General features: G+C 37.0%; 2 pseudogenes; both read left to right on the plus strand.

Moving 5' to 3' along the window:
- Window positions 1–1,606: 1,606 nt before the first annotated feature.
- LOC141540775 (cyclin-K pseudogene) lies at window positions 1,607–8,565 on the plus strand (annotated as a pseudogene).
- A 106-nt stretch (window positions 8,566–8,671) lies between these two features.
- LOC141540776 (cyclin-K-like) lies at window positions 8,672–13,919 on the plus strand (annotated as a pseudogene).
- The last annotated feature ends 2,611 nt before the right edge of the window (window positions 13,920–16,530 follow it).

Consider the following 16,530-nt stretch of genomic DNA (forward strand, 5'->3'; position numbering starts at 1 on the left):
ACATTGTGATGATTAAAAGGTTTTAATAAAACACACAGAACTTCCAAGATTTCTCTCTAAAAAAAACAAGTGTCAGAAACATTTAATTATCCTGGTATTAGCTAGTGATTTAATGAGCCCACTCTAGGGATCCCACCTGGGATATGAGAATCTCTGGAGTTAAAAGCTTCTGAAGAACTATAAAAGGCTTTTTGAGAATGATAGGTATGTGTGCTTTAAATTCCCAAATTAATATAAAAGTTAAAGCCCCAGGCTCCCAACTTTCTTTCTGTTTCATGTGGGAGCACTAAAGTAAAAATCTAACAGGTTTTAATTCTACAACTCCCAAATGACAAGATGGGTGTGTGTAAGGAGAGACTCAGGATTCTGTGATTTGTATCCTGAAGCATACAAATACAGAAGTAGGAAAGAACTGAGGGAGAAGTTGTAATGTTCTTCTCTTTAACATAATGTTTTCTGGGGGCAGGCTTCTTGGCGAGCTTCTAGAGGCAGCCTTAGTTTAGTTCAATGTAATAATCACCTCAAATGAAGGCAGGAGTTAAAGTCCAAATCCTTTATTTTCTCTTTCCTTCACTTGGGACTCGGCTAGCTTTTCTGGAGGCTTTCTAGATCTTGGTTTCAGTGCTCTCCACAAGACAGCATGCCACCATTTCTCTGTCTTCCTTCATTCTGCCTGACTTGTGAATCGACTAGACAGAATCCTGGCTCTGAATCTCCCGAAGTCAATCCTGGCTGAGGCTCCTAACTTATATATGCTCTCTTAAAGGTGTGAACTCTAATAAGTACTAAGTACAGTAGTGAACTGTTAAGCACCCTGCTAAACAACCATCGTCTCTATCAATTCCACTGACTTAGCACCTTGTAAGAATTCTAACAAGAAGTCTTTGCAGTTGTACTGCATATACACATGTAAATGTGTGTGTATGTGTGTATATTTACATATGTGTGTAGATATATACAAATTCACAAGATGTATAGTATAGTGCATTATAACAATTAATCAATAAATATTAATAAATTAGGTGGCACAATGGATAAAGTGCTGGGCCTGTAGTCAGAAAGACTCAATGATGTAAGCCTGACTTCAGACACGTACTAGCTGTGTGACCTTGGGTAAGTCACTTATTCCTGTTTGCCTCAGTTTCCTCATCTGTCAAATGAGCTGGGAAAGGAAATGACAAACCATTCCAATACCTTTGCCAAGAAACCCTAAACAGGGTCACACAAAGTCAGACATAACTGAAAAACTTCATTAAAAATTCACGTATATCGATAGACACTGTGCTCAATATTGGAAATACAAATACTGTATAAAGAATGAAATAATCCCTAAGCTCAAGGAACTTATTTTCTTTTTTCTTTTTTTTTTTTTTCAGGCTGGGGTTAAGTGACTTGCCCAGGGTCACACAGCTAGGAAGTGTTAAGTGTCTGAGACCAGATTTGAACTCGGGTCCTCCTGAATTCAAGGCTAGCGCCACCTAGCTGCCCCGGAACTTATTTTCCAATGAAGATGTTCACAAATATATTTTGAAATACAACATAATAAATAACTGCATGTACAAAAGATATACAGGGTAACTGGAAGATAATCTCCAAGTGACTACCAATGGAGAGGATCGAGAAAGTCTTCTTACAGAAAATGGGGTACAGAATGCATCTTTTTTCTCATGTGTAAAACTTTATTTTTCCTCAAATTAAATGTTAAAACCTTTAAAAATTTTTTCTTTTAAGTTTTGAGTTCCAAATCCTATCCCTGCCTTCATTTTTTTCTCTTCCCTGGGACAGTAAGCAATCAGATATAGGTTATTCATATATAATCATGCAAAATATCTCTCTTTTTGTACAATAAAACTGGAATAAAAGAAAAAGAATGAAAGAAAGTGGAAATAGCATGCTTCAGTTTATAGTCAAAGAGTATCAGTTCTTTCTCTTGAGGTAGATAATATATTTCATCACTAGTCTTTGGGCATTTTCTTGGATGATTGTATTCCTGAAAATAGCTCAATCATTCATAGTTTTTCATTATACAATATTGCTGTTACTGTGTACAATATTCTTCTGGTTCTCCTCACTTCACTTTTAATCACTTCATGTAAATCTTTCCATTTTTTCTGAAACTATTCTATGTAATATTCTCTCTAAAATGTAATGTTCTCTGAAGTTTTCTTGGGGCCTCTGGAGGCAGCTTTTGTTTCAGTTCAGTAGTCACCACAAGTGCAGCCAGGTGTTAAAGTCCAAATCTTTTATTATCTCCTTCATAGTCTTATCTCCTTAACTTGGAGCTTGGCTAGTTTTCTGGGGGCCTTCTGGAGCCTTGGTTTCAGTGGGGAAGCGAAGGAGGAGAGCCTGCCACCAAAGTGATGTGAGATGGGATGAATCCGTTTGAGTCCAAGGGCTTGGGCTTGGGCTCCAGCCTTCAGCCTCCAGCCTTCTGTCCACTTCTTTGAATCTCTGAATCTCCCTGGCTGAGGCTTCTAACTTATATGCCCCACACTGAGTACAAAGCAATCATTATATCACTAGGAAACCATTATTTGTTGTAGGATTAAATCAATGCTAAACTAGATTTAACCACTGGCTCTTCAATTCCACTTAGTATCTTGTTTCAAGGTCTGACCCATAACATCTCCTTGTAGGATTAAATCAATCATACTGAACCATGCTAAATTAGATAACTGTTGTCTCTATCAATTCCACTGACTTAGTACCTTGTAAGAATTCTTTGTTTCAAGTTCAGAGTTCTGGCCCATAACATCTCGCTCTTTCTTTAGTTTCAGAACATAGATGGTCATGGCCTCCCTGACTTCTCAAGGAGGCAAGAACCCCAAAAAGGAGGTGATCATGCCTTCCCTGACTCTTCATAAAAGGGGTGGAATCACCAAAAAAGGAGGTGGTCACACTCTTCCTGATGTCTCAGGAAGGGAAATGAAAACACCAAAGGAAATGGGAAATCAAATCAGATTAGCTGGTTTCTGAAGGGTCTCACTCTTAAAACAGGTATATGTAAATCTATCAATATGGTAGGTAGGTATTATACATAATTACATAAATTACATAAGCACATAGCAATATTACACAGGCTAGTAGTGATATAACAAATAACATAATTCAGAATGAGGATTTGTACATGTCCATAAGTCTAGAAATAGCCCAAAAGGAATCTATTGTCCATTATTTTACATGTGTAGAGAATCCAATTATTCCTGCAAGTTTTGAAGTCCTGCAATTGACTTATTATGCATTAGGGAGTCCAATGATTCTTGATGGTTTTCAAGTCCTGCAACAATCTTATCAACAATGTTTTAATCTCAGGAAATCTAATGATTCCTGCTGGTTTTAAAGTTCTTTAAAAGTCTCATTATCAGCCATGCTCTTTTAGTGTCAGATGTTGTTTCAAGGTTTTTCTCTTTTTCTGTCTCTCTCCAGGTGCTTGTTGGCACCCATCTGATTCCTTCTCCATCTCTAAAGATACAAGCAAACCCTTTCTCCCAAGCAGTTAACCTATCTAGTCCCTTTTATTTTACCACTTTCCAGATCTCTCCTTATCATCTGGCAATTACATTGGAGCTGCTTACACTGGACACTGCCCTTCTGTTGGGTTAAAAAAGTCTATATTCTCTCCAATTGTTATCCCTTTATCCCGTATGATTGCTTTTTGGCTGATTGATCCCTTTCTCTCATCTGATCACTTTTCTGCTCATTGATCATATAAGAGTCCTGAAGTTCTAAAGGTGTAACTTCGGCTGCCATCCTGTCTTTTCATTTGATATCTTGTAGCTGGGCCCCGGGGGCCTCTTAATTGCCTGGGTCAATCTACAGTCTGAGGCCCAATGGAAGCCCTTGTGGTATTTTGGACATGGGGTTTTAGGTCTTACTCTCTCACCTGTCCTCTCATTCAATCCCTATACCTTCATTGGGCTTTCAGATGTCCAATTTTTCCACACTGAAAGCATCAACGAGTTTCTCTAGAAGTCCCTTGCCAAGAGGGATCCTGTCTTCCATTGTTTACCATAGTCTGGGTATAATAAGCATTTGTGCCCACTGTGTGGCACAGTGTCTTATGAGCTCCTCTAAAGGAGCATCTTTGTGTAGTCTCCATGTAATTCTTCTGCAAACTTCATTAGCATTTTCCTTAGCCAGTTGTCTGATCATAATTCTTGTAGCTATATTTTCTCCAATGGTTCTTGTGACAGCTGTTTGCAAACGTCCCACAAAATTAGCAAAAGGTTCATTGGGATATTGTTCTATTTTTGTGAAGGCTTCCCCTCAATCTATCCCTGGGAGGATGCCCCAAGCTTTTATTGCAGCAGTAGCAATTTGTTCATATGTTACTATGGGGTAATTAGTCTGTGCTGATTTGTCTGTTTACTGACCCTTCACATTCTAGTTGGTCAAAGGTGACTTGTATGTTAACTCCAGTTTGCTTATTGTGTTGGGCTTGTATCCTGCATAATTCACTATACTCCGAAAGCCACAAGTTTTTTCCAGGTTCGAAAAATGTCCTTGCTATAGATTTCCAATCACTAGGGGTTAAAATTTCATAAGCCAAATTCTCTAGTAACATCTTAACATAAGATGATGTAGCCCCATAAAAAGTGCAACCTTTTTAAATCCTTAATTTTTTTCCACATCATAAGGAGTGTATCTTCTCCATTGTTGACCTTAAAAATCAAGCTCTTCAATCACAGGGTATGCATTTATTTTTAAGTCAGATATATCTTTTTTTTTTTTTTTTTTTGCCTTAACCCATGCCTTTTGTAATATTGTCAAAGGCTGCTTCATAGGTGGTGCTGATTGTGTTTCTGCCTCTTCCCCTCCTCCTTCTGCCTCCACCCATGAAGGGATAATTAAGGGAAGTAGGTCAGGGGATGGGGAATGCCCAAATGGCTTCTGCTGTGAAGCTCTACACTCAGAATTGTATTTAACTCCATTCTTATCTGATTCTTCACCACGTTTGTCTGGATCCTCTCCCTCCTGCTTTTTTCTTCTTTTTCCATGTTCCATAACTTATATAATTTCTTAAAGCCAGTTGTATTAAATTATATGTATAAAGTGTTTCTTTGGAAATTGAGTCAGGTCCATTATCATTGTAATATTGACATAGTTGCTTCTCCTACTAATTTCCACTCCTCTAGATCTATTTTTTTTTTCCTTAGAGAACCAAGGAGATGTATACTATACTGTTTCTAAAAGTTCAATGGTCTGCTCCCAAGTTACAATTAAACCTTGATTTTTTTATCAGTCTAACCAAGTTTTCAACACATTTTTCTTTTGGTGGAGAAATCTCTTTTCTAAACATTTGTCCCATTTTAGCTTGTCATTTCTTATACCACAATAATATTTCATCACAACTATATACCACAGCTTGTTTAGCCATTCCCTAGTTGATGGTCATCCCTTTGATTTCCAATTCTTATCTACCACACACACAAAAAAACTTCTATAAATATTTTTACATAAATAGATGCAACTTGAGCCTTTTTTTTTTAAATTGGAGGCTAAGAATCAGAGGGAAGGATAGTATTCTCAGTATGAGAGATAGTACAAATTCAGAGTATAATGTGATGAGAAACAGTAAAATGGCTAATAAAACTCTAATAATAATAATAAATAATAATAATAATAAAGCTTCCACTATTTGGGAAGAGAAGTAAAGTATAAGAAGAATAAAAAAATAGAAAAAAATCCAGAGGCTAAGTATAGCTTTAAGTCCCCCCAAAAAAGAGTGAATATTTAATCCTATAGGGAATAAAAAGTTGCTAAAAGTTATTGATTGGGATATGTTACATAATCAGATCATGTTTTAAAAAACTCACTTGGGCAGCTGAGTAGAGTACAAAGAAACTTAAGGCATGGAAGCAGATTATAAGGCTGCTGAAATATTCCAGGCAAGAGTTGATATTCTATAGCTGTGGCTACATGAATGGAAACAAAGGGATATACACAAAAAAGTGAAGGGTGGAACTACAAGATTTGACAAAAGATTGGATATGTATCATGGTGAAGGTAAAGAATATAGTAAGGAGTTACAAGATCTAAAGGAAACATGTTGTTGTCTGTCCTTTATTCTAGAAGACAATTACATCAGGGAGGTGATGCCATGACATGTCAGTAAATTGGATTAAGTGAGGGAGGGAATGCAAGATCAACTGCCTCACTTTCCTCTCTGGAGCCATCTGGAGAACTCTGGGTTCAGTGGTCCAATATAGACAGTGGCCCTGGATGCCAAGGGATACTTTGACTTTTTTAAGCTAAAGTCTTCTGTTATTTGAGGCAACACACGTTCAGTGATTAAGGCTATAAAAAGTCAAGCAAAGAATGACCTCTTATCTAGTCAAAAAGTAAAATCAATCTGGGAGGTAAAGAGCCCCTCAGGGTTTCTGGCCAAAACAGAAATAATTGCTATTTACACTTACTCTGAGTCATCAGAACTCAAGCAATAACCAAGTGAGTTTTGGGTTCTGTGGGATCTATTATTGACCAATGAATGAGAGCAAGAGTGATTAATAAATACATAAATAATGAAAGCACATGATTAAAGAAAGGAAATTCAGAGCCCATGAACATGAAATTGGAACACTTATTAATGACAGTTCAATTCCTAACTGCTTTTCCAGAATGGCTGAACCATCTTATAACTTTATACTAAGGAACACAGTGAACCCTTATGAGAACAAAACAAAATATGTTGCCTCCATCTTGATAGATTCTGAGACCCTGAATTCCTCAACAAGTTCCCCTTTCATACTAGCTCAACCATACAACGTGTAGAAAAGAGTCACATTGAACTACAATGACAGAAATCTATTGCTAAATTATTTTTGTGAGGATAATCAGAATTTGACCACAATTATGTAATCGAGAAGCATGGTTTCTAATAATAAAGAGGTGATTGTTCCATTGCACTCTCCATAATTCATGTAGTGATATATTTTTGCATTTATGCATTTTATATTTATGCATAGGTATTTATACATGTTCTTGTCTCCCTCATTTAAATGTAAATAGCTTGAGAGCAATGATTGCTTCATTATTTATTCGTACATCCCCAGTTCCTAGCACAGTTCTTAATACTTATGTAAGTATTTAAAAAATGCTTGTTTACTGACGGATTCTTCCAGGAGAAAGAAGAGACTGAAAAGAAGAGTAGATGATGTGTAGTGCATATTGTTCCCTGAAGAGACCAGACATTTAGTTCTGTATGTAGTCCAAAATTGGATTGCTTCAGATACTTTGATTTCTTTATTTAAATACCTCACTGCTAGATTTCTATAAATTTATATCCACTTTCTCTTCCCTCCTCCAAAGAGGAGTAAATGGTTGATTGGTGAGAGAATTAATTTAATTTGTATCAGATTGTTGTTTTGATTATTCCTAATTTTTTTCCTCCTAGTGAGTAAATGCCATATATGATTATTCTTGGTTTTGCCTTCTCATTCAGAAAATATTTCATGTCCTCTGATTGTTGGCATTTCCCTCAAATAAGATGCTGTGCTCCTTACCACTCTATCATTATTTCCTCCTTGACTGTGAGAAGTATCAAGAAGATTTCACAGGGTGGTGGAATTCTGACATTTTCAGGAAATCTTTTGAATAAACAAGTATACTTCAATAAATGAAGGAGGATAAAGAAAAGTCCAGATCTTCAGTAACTTCAGCAAACCTGGGCTGCACAAAACCATGCTATGAAAAAAAAAAAAAAAAAAAGATTTGAATCACTGCCTCTACAATTAAATGGACTAGAGCCATCTACCTAAAACCTGGTACCACTGAGAGGGTTGCTTTTTGCTATTTTTTTTCCCCTTAGGCAATTGGAATTAAGTGACTTGCCCCAGGTTCACACACTTGGAAATGTTAAGTGCCTGAGACCAGATTTGAACTGAGGTCCTCTTGACTTCAGAGCTAGTGCTCTATCTACTGCACTACCTAGCTTCCCCCCCAGATTCATTTTTGATGTAGGAACCCATTTAGGACTGCACAATGATATCCTGGCTACTGGAATAATTTATTTTGTTGCTTCCATATGGTTCATTCAATTTCCAAGTTATGTGACAGGAGTGAGTATTGGTCTTTTTTTGGCAGGGAAAGTAAAAGAAACTACAAAAAAAATGTAAAGATTTTATCAAAATAGTTCGTAGTTTATAAAAGAGTTATAATTTGGTCAGTTTGGAGTTGACCCAAAAGAAGAAGTTATGATTCTAGAAAGGACCTTATTGCAGACTACACAGTTTGATTTGCAAATGGAACAACCCTACTAATTCATCTTCAAATATGACAAACAATTCTAAGGTGATAAAAACAAAATTCAAAAATTGATTCAACAGGCATTGTAAATGACAGCTTGTGGACTACATTATCACTACAATGGGAATCTGAGATTATAGCAATCACAATCATATTTGGCAAACTATGTGAATTTGAAATACAGGAATGGACATCAAATGTACAGAGATGCTGGGAACTGCTTGTCTGAAATGTACCTATTGATGTACTAGAAGACATTGCCAACAGATCCGGGACTTCTATTCACAAGGAAAACAGCAGGTGCCTCATCATAATTTGTAAAGGGCTGAAACTATGAAAAGGTGTACTTGAATCAGACAACCCAGCACTTAAGGCTAATTACCTATTCCATATGAGGCAATGACTCTATTAGCATATGTTTGGAAAAATGGCTGTTCTCACCATTTGTGCTGGCTCAATGTTTGATGTTAAGATAACTATAGGCAAGTATTAGAGGGTGGGGTGAGAGAGACAAGAACTCACTTTGTGGAAGGATGAGGAGAAGAGAAGTTGGTGGTGAGCCCCTTGGCAGTTTGTCTATCTCCTTCACTTTTCCCACTAAAAACCAAGGACTTTCTTTAATATCCTGACTCTAGCTGATCCTGAGGGAGCTAGATTGGATTTAACAATAATTCCCATCAATTGCAGCAACCACCATTTCTTTAGCATCCTCAATATAGCAGTTGCAGCAATCTCAAAGTTCTGAACAGTAACAGCAAGAACAGAACAGAAAGAATCAGAGCAGAGCTCAGCAGTAGCAAAAGCAGCAAGTATTAACAATCTAAGAAACCATCTCCTTAGCTTAGACCTACCAGGCAGGTTAAATCATCAGTGATTGTATCTCTTAAGGAAGACATAAGAAAGCAGAACCATCACCATCTAAAATCCCCCCAAAAGATACTACAATCCTACCAATACTACCTGTATATCCCACCTCCAAAACATGTCAACTCTGAGGCAGCTGCAGTTTTAATGGGAAAGGGCAAGCAGATCAGCAAGACAGAGGCTAGAGATCTACCAAAAATTCAGATTCCTCCAATAAGTCAACTTGTCCCTAGACATCAGCCACTTCACCTTTCTCATCATTCCCACCCCCACCATTCTGCAGCAATATCACTGGAACATCAACTACAAATTCCTGCATGTCAAGACATCCAAGATGAAGACAAGAAGAACCAGCCCATGAAGTCTCCAGCATTTGGACCATTCACTTGCCATACCATTCTGATATATATTTTCTTAACTCCCCATTGGCTGACCCACCTCCCCCAGAATCATTTCCACTATCTAACACCCCCACCAACTGCTTGGATATCCTCTCCCACCAACATATAGCCCCAATTTTCCATCTCCATGATTGCTGCCAACTTATACTGTTTCTCCCTCCCCTCTTCCAGGGCTTGGAATGCCATCTACCAGTAACCCTCCTATAGCTGTGCCCCAAAGCAGACAACCCCCAATGCAATATCCCATCTCCTCAATTAGCTTGTCCCCTGTGAGAATTAGGATGTGCAGCTTAGATGAGATAATGATGCATTTTCTCCCCTTTACTCCTTTATTATTATTTTTTAATCAAAAACTAATTTTTCATTATTTTTTAAAAATCACTTACCAGGGGCAGCTAGATGATACAGTGGATAGAGCACCAGCCCTGAAGTCAGGAGGACCCGAGTTCAAATCTGGTCTCAGACACTTAACACTTCCTAGATGTGTGACCCTGGGCAAGTCACTTAATCCCAATTGCCTCAGTAAAAAAACAAACAACAAAAAAAATTCTTACCTTTGAAATATAGTTTAAATAGCAAAATAGTTAAACAGCAAGGTCTCTTGTATAATGCTTGACAGCTACAGTACAGAAAAGAAACAATGGTGAACTTGAACTTTAATGGGCCTTCAACAATATGGATTAAAAATTACAATAACTAAAAAAAATTACAATAACTTCTCAAATAATTATTGCAAAACCAACTGTAATCTAACTTTATGCACTTTATTAAGTCAGTTGTTATTGTACTAAATTACTTTCTACTAATGAACATGTTAATCAGCCATATTGGCTCAATAGTTATCTATAAGGAGTAAATTTCCTTTCAAAAATTAGTGCCCCTTTTTACTGAAAATAACTTTTAAATAATTCAGTATCATTTAAAGTCAAAACTCTATTTTCTTCAACAATACTCTCCAGTGACACATGATGCTATTGGCAGACTTTCTTAGTTAACTGGTATTATTGATGGGGGATGAGGTCCCTTTAAGAAACCCTCCCCATGGCTGATCTTTGATTTACAAAACCTGGTCACTGGGCTTTCCCTATCTCCCACCGGATCTGAGCTAACTTGAGTTTTCCCAGCCCCCACAGTTTAAACCCATTGAATTCTATTCAATGATGACCCTGGCTGAAAACCCGACTGCAGCCTGGGACTCCACCCACCTTCAAGATCTTTATAAAAGGGGCTACTTTGGAGTCCACGTTTGCAGAAGTCCTAAGCATGGCATCCTTATGTGGGTCATGCCAAGGGTTTCTGCCCACCAGACCTAATCCGGTGCCCTTTTATCTCTACCCTCAACTTTACTAATTAAACCTTACTTCCAAATCCTTACAATAAACCCTTTTTATCAATCTAGGTTTTCGGGCCTGTAAATTCATTTACAGGGGATTCTGCGCTGTCACACGACTATCTTTGCACCAACCCAAAAGGGGATTCCCTCTTCCCTAACTCTCATCATTATCAGTCCTTTAATTTTAAAATTGTTTTGGAGAGAATGGTCTTGCTGAAACTGGAGGGGGAGTGTCATTTGATTGGATTGGGAGGGAACAACTGAATGAGAACAAGACCTTAGAAACTAATGTATATTTACAATTAATTACAAATTCCTGTACAAGTAGACATATTTTTACATAATACTGTGAATTCCATCTTGGTTACAAATGATACCTACTACCCAAATAAAAATAGGTTCTTAGGGAGAAACAAAAGGAAAGAAAGAAAGACTTGATGGAATCATTGTGATTGAATTCTGTAAATAAAAAGCTCAGTCTGGGGCTCAGGGGGTATTATGTTGAGTCGTAGGAGTATATCCCTGGAAGCATTAGCCATGAGGTATCACTGACTGACTTACTCTTTGACAAAACCCTTAGAACTACCAATTAGAGGGAGATATGGATTGAGGGAAATGAAACAGCACAGAAAGTGAAGGACATACATAGGTGCTACAGCCGGGCCATGCCCTATACCCACTACATCCATATAACCATTCTAGGAAGTTCTCTGAATCCTGGAAAGGCTCACACATTGTCCCTTTAAATATCTCCCCCAGTTCCTTGAGGTAAAAAGTCTCACACAATCTGTGGCACAATTTTAGTAACCTGATAAATACTATGTAAAATGTCCCTTCAGTCCCTAAAACTCGGCCCTAAAACTCAGCCCTTTTGTGAAGATCTAGGCTTAACATAAATGCTGGGCCTGGAGGGTACAGTTACTTTCAAATAAAAAGTTAGAACAAGTGACATTTTAGAGTTTATTCTAGATTATCACTTGCTTTATAGTTGTAAAAATCCTGTTCTAACCCAAGCAAGTAGGAAGGAAAAATAAAATAAAACAACTTTAAAAAGTAAAAAATAGAGAACACCTCCAATCAGACCAAGGAGACCTGCTCTTTTACCTCCCCACCTCACCAATCCCCAATGAAATGTGCCACTATTTGTCAGGAGATGGCAAATTTCAACAGGAAGAAATAGGCAATGTGCTTGCCCTGAGTATGCAGTAAGAAATAACTGAATAACCACAGCATCCACAGGAACTGAGCTGAGTTATGAATATCACCTCTTTCACTTCCTCAGAGACTTAGTTAGTATAAGGAGGGAGGAAATTAAGTCCCACTTATTGAGGAATAAGTTTATATATTTGTGATTACACCTTTGAAGTAAATTTTTTTCATAGGAAATAAAAAATAAAAGTTAGGTTTGTCTTACACTACTTTCCAAAAACTTTATAATCCATTTCATATAGAACTCTTTGCAGGGCTTCCTGAGACCCTTTTCTTTTTTCTTAAATCTTTTAACTTTGTTCCAATTCCCTACACCTGAAATGTTCTCAGCATCATTTCTGCTTGTTGAAATCCCATAAGACTCAAATCTAATGCCACCTCCTTCATGAAGTTTCCTTGATATCTCCAATCATGTATTTCTCTTAAGCACTTCTCAAGATCCATTATGTTTTATGCTTATTTTCATAACTGTCTGTGCTCTGCTTCTAAACTGTGAATTTCTTTTTTTTTTAATTAAAACTTTTTATTTACAAGGCATATGCATGGGTAATTTTTTCAACATTGACCCTTGAAAAACCTTCCGTTCCAAATTTTACCCTCCTTCCTCACACTCCCTCCCCTAGATGGCAGGTAGTCCAATACATGTTAAATATACATATTTAGACAGTTATCTTGTTGCACAAGAAAAATCAGATCAAGAAGGAAGAAAAAGAAAAACTGAGAAAGAAAGGATAATGCAAACAAATAACAACAGAAAGAGTAAGAATGCTATGTTGTGTTCCACACTCATAAACTGTCAATTTCTTGGGGATTGAGACAGCTATTCAACTCTTTCTGTCTCTGTACATACCCCACCCCCCTACCTCAACAAGTTTCTAACATTGGGCTTTTGCACACAGTAGGTACTTTAAAAATATTTGTTGAATTAATACAGTATAAGTTCTTTTCCTTAGTGTCTTATCTTTTCTCTCCCAATGGTTCCTAGTCTATTGTTATCCTTGTTCAAAACTGGAGTTTATAAACAGCCAGAGACAAAAAGGAAGCACATATGTGAAGTATTACAAAATCCTTGCACCCCATTGTGAGCACGATGCATCAAGCATAAGATATCTTAATTGAACAAAAGCCTGCAGGAGCTATCTTAGCAACAGTAAATGAGGCAGTGACAACAGGAGGAAAGATGAGCTTCTGTCTACCAAGGCTTTGTTGTTTCAAGTGTTTCTTTATTGCTACTGCAAATTTAATGCTAAAGAAAAGTAAGCAGAAGGCACAGTCCTTAGAGCTTAAAGTTCTTTCCCAGTGTATGGAATAAGTGGCATTGCTGGACCAGCCCATTCTACCCACAGCTCTTCTCCAAGTCCTATGTAACAATTAAACTTCCTTCCTGAAATAGATGGAACAACTAAACCTAGAGTAGAACTCAGCAGCAATATGACATAACATTAGCATTATCCCATATACACAGAAAGAGGTTAGAGGCAGAGAGATAGTCAAAATAGGCTACCTGCAAAGGTGCTAGGAAAGAAAAGAACACATCATTTTCTCCCAGTATTATTTTGAGTGGACCTTGGAGTCTGCACTATTTCATGGGAAGAGGGGTGGATTTGGACTTAAATGTACATTGGATCTTGAATGTATAAATCTCTTGGCCTGTTTACTCATCCAAATAAAATGAGAGTAACTCTAAATTCTAATATTCTATAGCTATACTGAGCTGGGATTTAGTGCTACTCTTTCTTCCTCATCATCCTTTCAATTTTTGAGGAAGAATTACATTTAAAAAAAAGGAAAGGTTTAGTTGCTCTAAGTTAAGCCTCTGTTATTACTCTCTTTCTTTAATCTTCCAGATGGTCCAAACCTGTCTGTAAACTTCCTGTTCAACAACCCACAAAACTTCTGAGCTTTTGAACATAGCACAAAGAGAAGTCAAATTTGTTATGAGGAGATATAAACCCTATTCATGGCCAGGGCATGCTGGGAAAGGTCTTGTGTGGGGAGGAGAGAAGGGAAGAAGTGTTTGATAGTAAACATCAGGAGGCAGAAACTATCTCAAGTTAATGAAAAATTTATTGATTTGTTATGTGCAGTAGCCAGAATCATTTTTCAGTTGTGTATGACTCTTTGTGATCTCATTTGGGGTTGTCTTGGCAAAGATATTGGAGTGGATTGCCATTTACTTCTCCAACTCATTTGATAGGTAAGGAAGGGAGACAAACAGAATTAAATGACTTGCCCATGGTCACACAGTAAGTATCAGAGGCTAGATTTGAACTCAAGAAAAGTGAGAGCTCCTGTCTTCAGGACCTGTATTCTACTTATTGTGCCACCTAACTGCCCATAGAATATATGCACTTCAAAGTACTTTTATGTTTGCCCATGAGACTACAAAATTCCTCCAAAATCGCCATAATTTTATATCCTTGATCAAACAACTCTAATTTCTTTTCTTTATCAAGCACTGATGCCCATTTAATATAATATTGACCCAAGTCCTTTTTTTTAACCTAATGACATTCTATTTTCAAGAGCATCTAAAAGTTTGCTAGACAAACAATACTGCTCTGAATCCTTGTGGGTCTATAAGACTTATTTTTCTTTATTATATCATTCTGTTATAGTCATATACAACATTTTAACCTTGCTGGAGATAAAGGGAATAGGGATAGAATTAGAGGCACATATGATATTCAAGAGTAATTACTTCATACAAAGATTCTACTACTTGCTGCTAGAAAACAGGAACAGTATATAGCATAAACTCTACCCACAAGGAGTAGGCTCTTAGTCCATTAATTGGGGAGGCAAAATATACATTTGTGTTTTCGTTTTATTTTACATTTTTTTCAGTGAACAAAAATTTATTTTCTTTCCACTTTCTATCCCACTGGGAAAAAGAAAAGAACAAAAAAATCCTTGTAACAAATATGCATAGTCAAGCAAAACAAATATCTGCATTGATCATATCCAAAAACAATGTCTCAATCTGCATAATGAATCCTTTCCCCTCTGTCAGAAGGTAGGAAGCATGTTTCATAACTCATCCTCTGGAATTTTGTTGGTAATTTAATTGCTCAGAATTCTTAAAAGCTATTTGTAAGACCCAAGGAGGGGAGGGGCTCTTCCTAACCTCCCCTCACTCCAATTCCCAGTCACCATGTCATCTAAAAAATTAGACTGATAGCAGAGAATGCATCCAGCTGGGAATAGAGACTAGATTAGTAAGAGATAACATATTTAGCCACTGGAGAATAACATCTCAAGGGATGTTGAGAAATGGCATCTTGAAAATATTGGACCCTGAATTTCAATGTCCAGCCATGAGCTAACTAAAGAGAATTTCATGAGAACTCTATAAAGGGAAAAAAGAACTTTCAAAATATAACAGTTGGTTACCTCTTTGCAATAAATGTTCTGCACACATTCATATCTACCTTTGTACTTTATTGTTATGGCACTCCTCCCATTTCCCACTCCCTCTTTCTATATTGTTTCTAGAAAGAATATGATAATCAATTGTCCTATCGCTCTATCTACTACTGATAGCAAAACTCAATAACTAAGACATCACTTTCTTATTGAAATATAAGATCCCTGAGGATAGGGATATCTCAATTTTTTATTTTATGTCTAGTATCTAGTATTGTGCTTAGCACTAAGACCTAGTTATCACTTATTAAATACTTTTCATTAATTACTCAATTTGTTCTTTCATTCTTTTATCTAGTTCTTTCTAAGATTAATACTAAACTGCCTCTCCAGAAGACTTGGATGCAATACTAGCTCTGTCAATTATGAAAACTTTTTAAAGACCATTCTTCTCTTTGGGACACATTTTATGATTTTATTCCATAAAATAATGGAATTGGCTATACTCTGGAATCTGACCCTTTCAACTCTAAAGTCAACTTGGACCTAAAGGATTTGAGTAGACAAAAAACAGGAGATTATTGGAAGGAGGAGAGTAGGCTAAAAGATCTTTCTTCTTTTTCCCCCTCTTTAAAATCCATCACTCCTCTGAAATCCCACAGTACTTCTTTGTATGTCTTGTTCAAGTTCAACAATGGAACAAAATGAGGCATTCATAGGTCATTTAACAATTTTTTTTTTAAAAAGAGGTTTACAGAACCATAACACAGACATTATATTTAATAAGGCTACTGTAGCATTTAGTACATGTAACAGTACATGTAACTTATACTCCTGCTTCATTTTCACATGGAAACTTTTCCAATTAGCAAGGCAGGGAGTAATGACTGTCAAAGTCTTAGGACATTCAAACCACTAAGTTTGCAAAGACTCCGAACTATGGAGGTAAGTATTCTATAAGCCCTTAGATGATCAGGAACTAGTCAGTGGCTATCTGGAAGCCTTGTTAAGGTAGGTGCTACTTTCGCCTTGATCAGTCAAGTCCCAGAGTTAGCTCTGTTGCTTTCAGGGAAAACATTAGCCAATTTCATGTTGGGAATGAGGGACAGAAAG

This window comes from Sminthopsis crassicaudata, chromosome 4 (genome assembly GCF_048593235.1).
Source record: "Sminthopsis crassicaudata isolate SCR6 chromosome 4, ASM4859323v1, whole genome shotgun sequence".
Taxonomy (NCBI): Eukaryota; Metazoa; Chordata; class Mammalia; order Dasyuromorphia; family Dasyuridae; genus Sminthopsis; species Sminthopsis crassicaudata.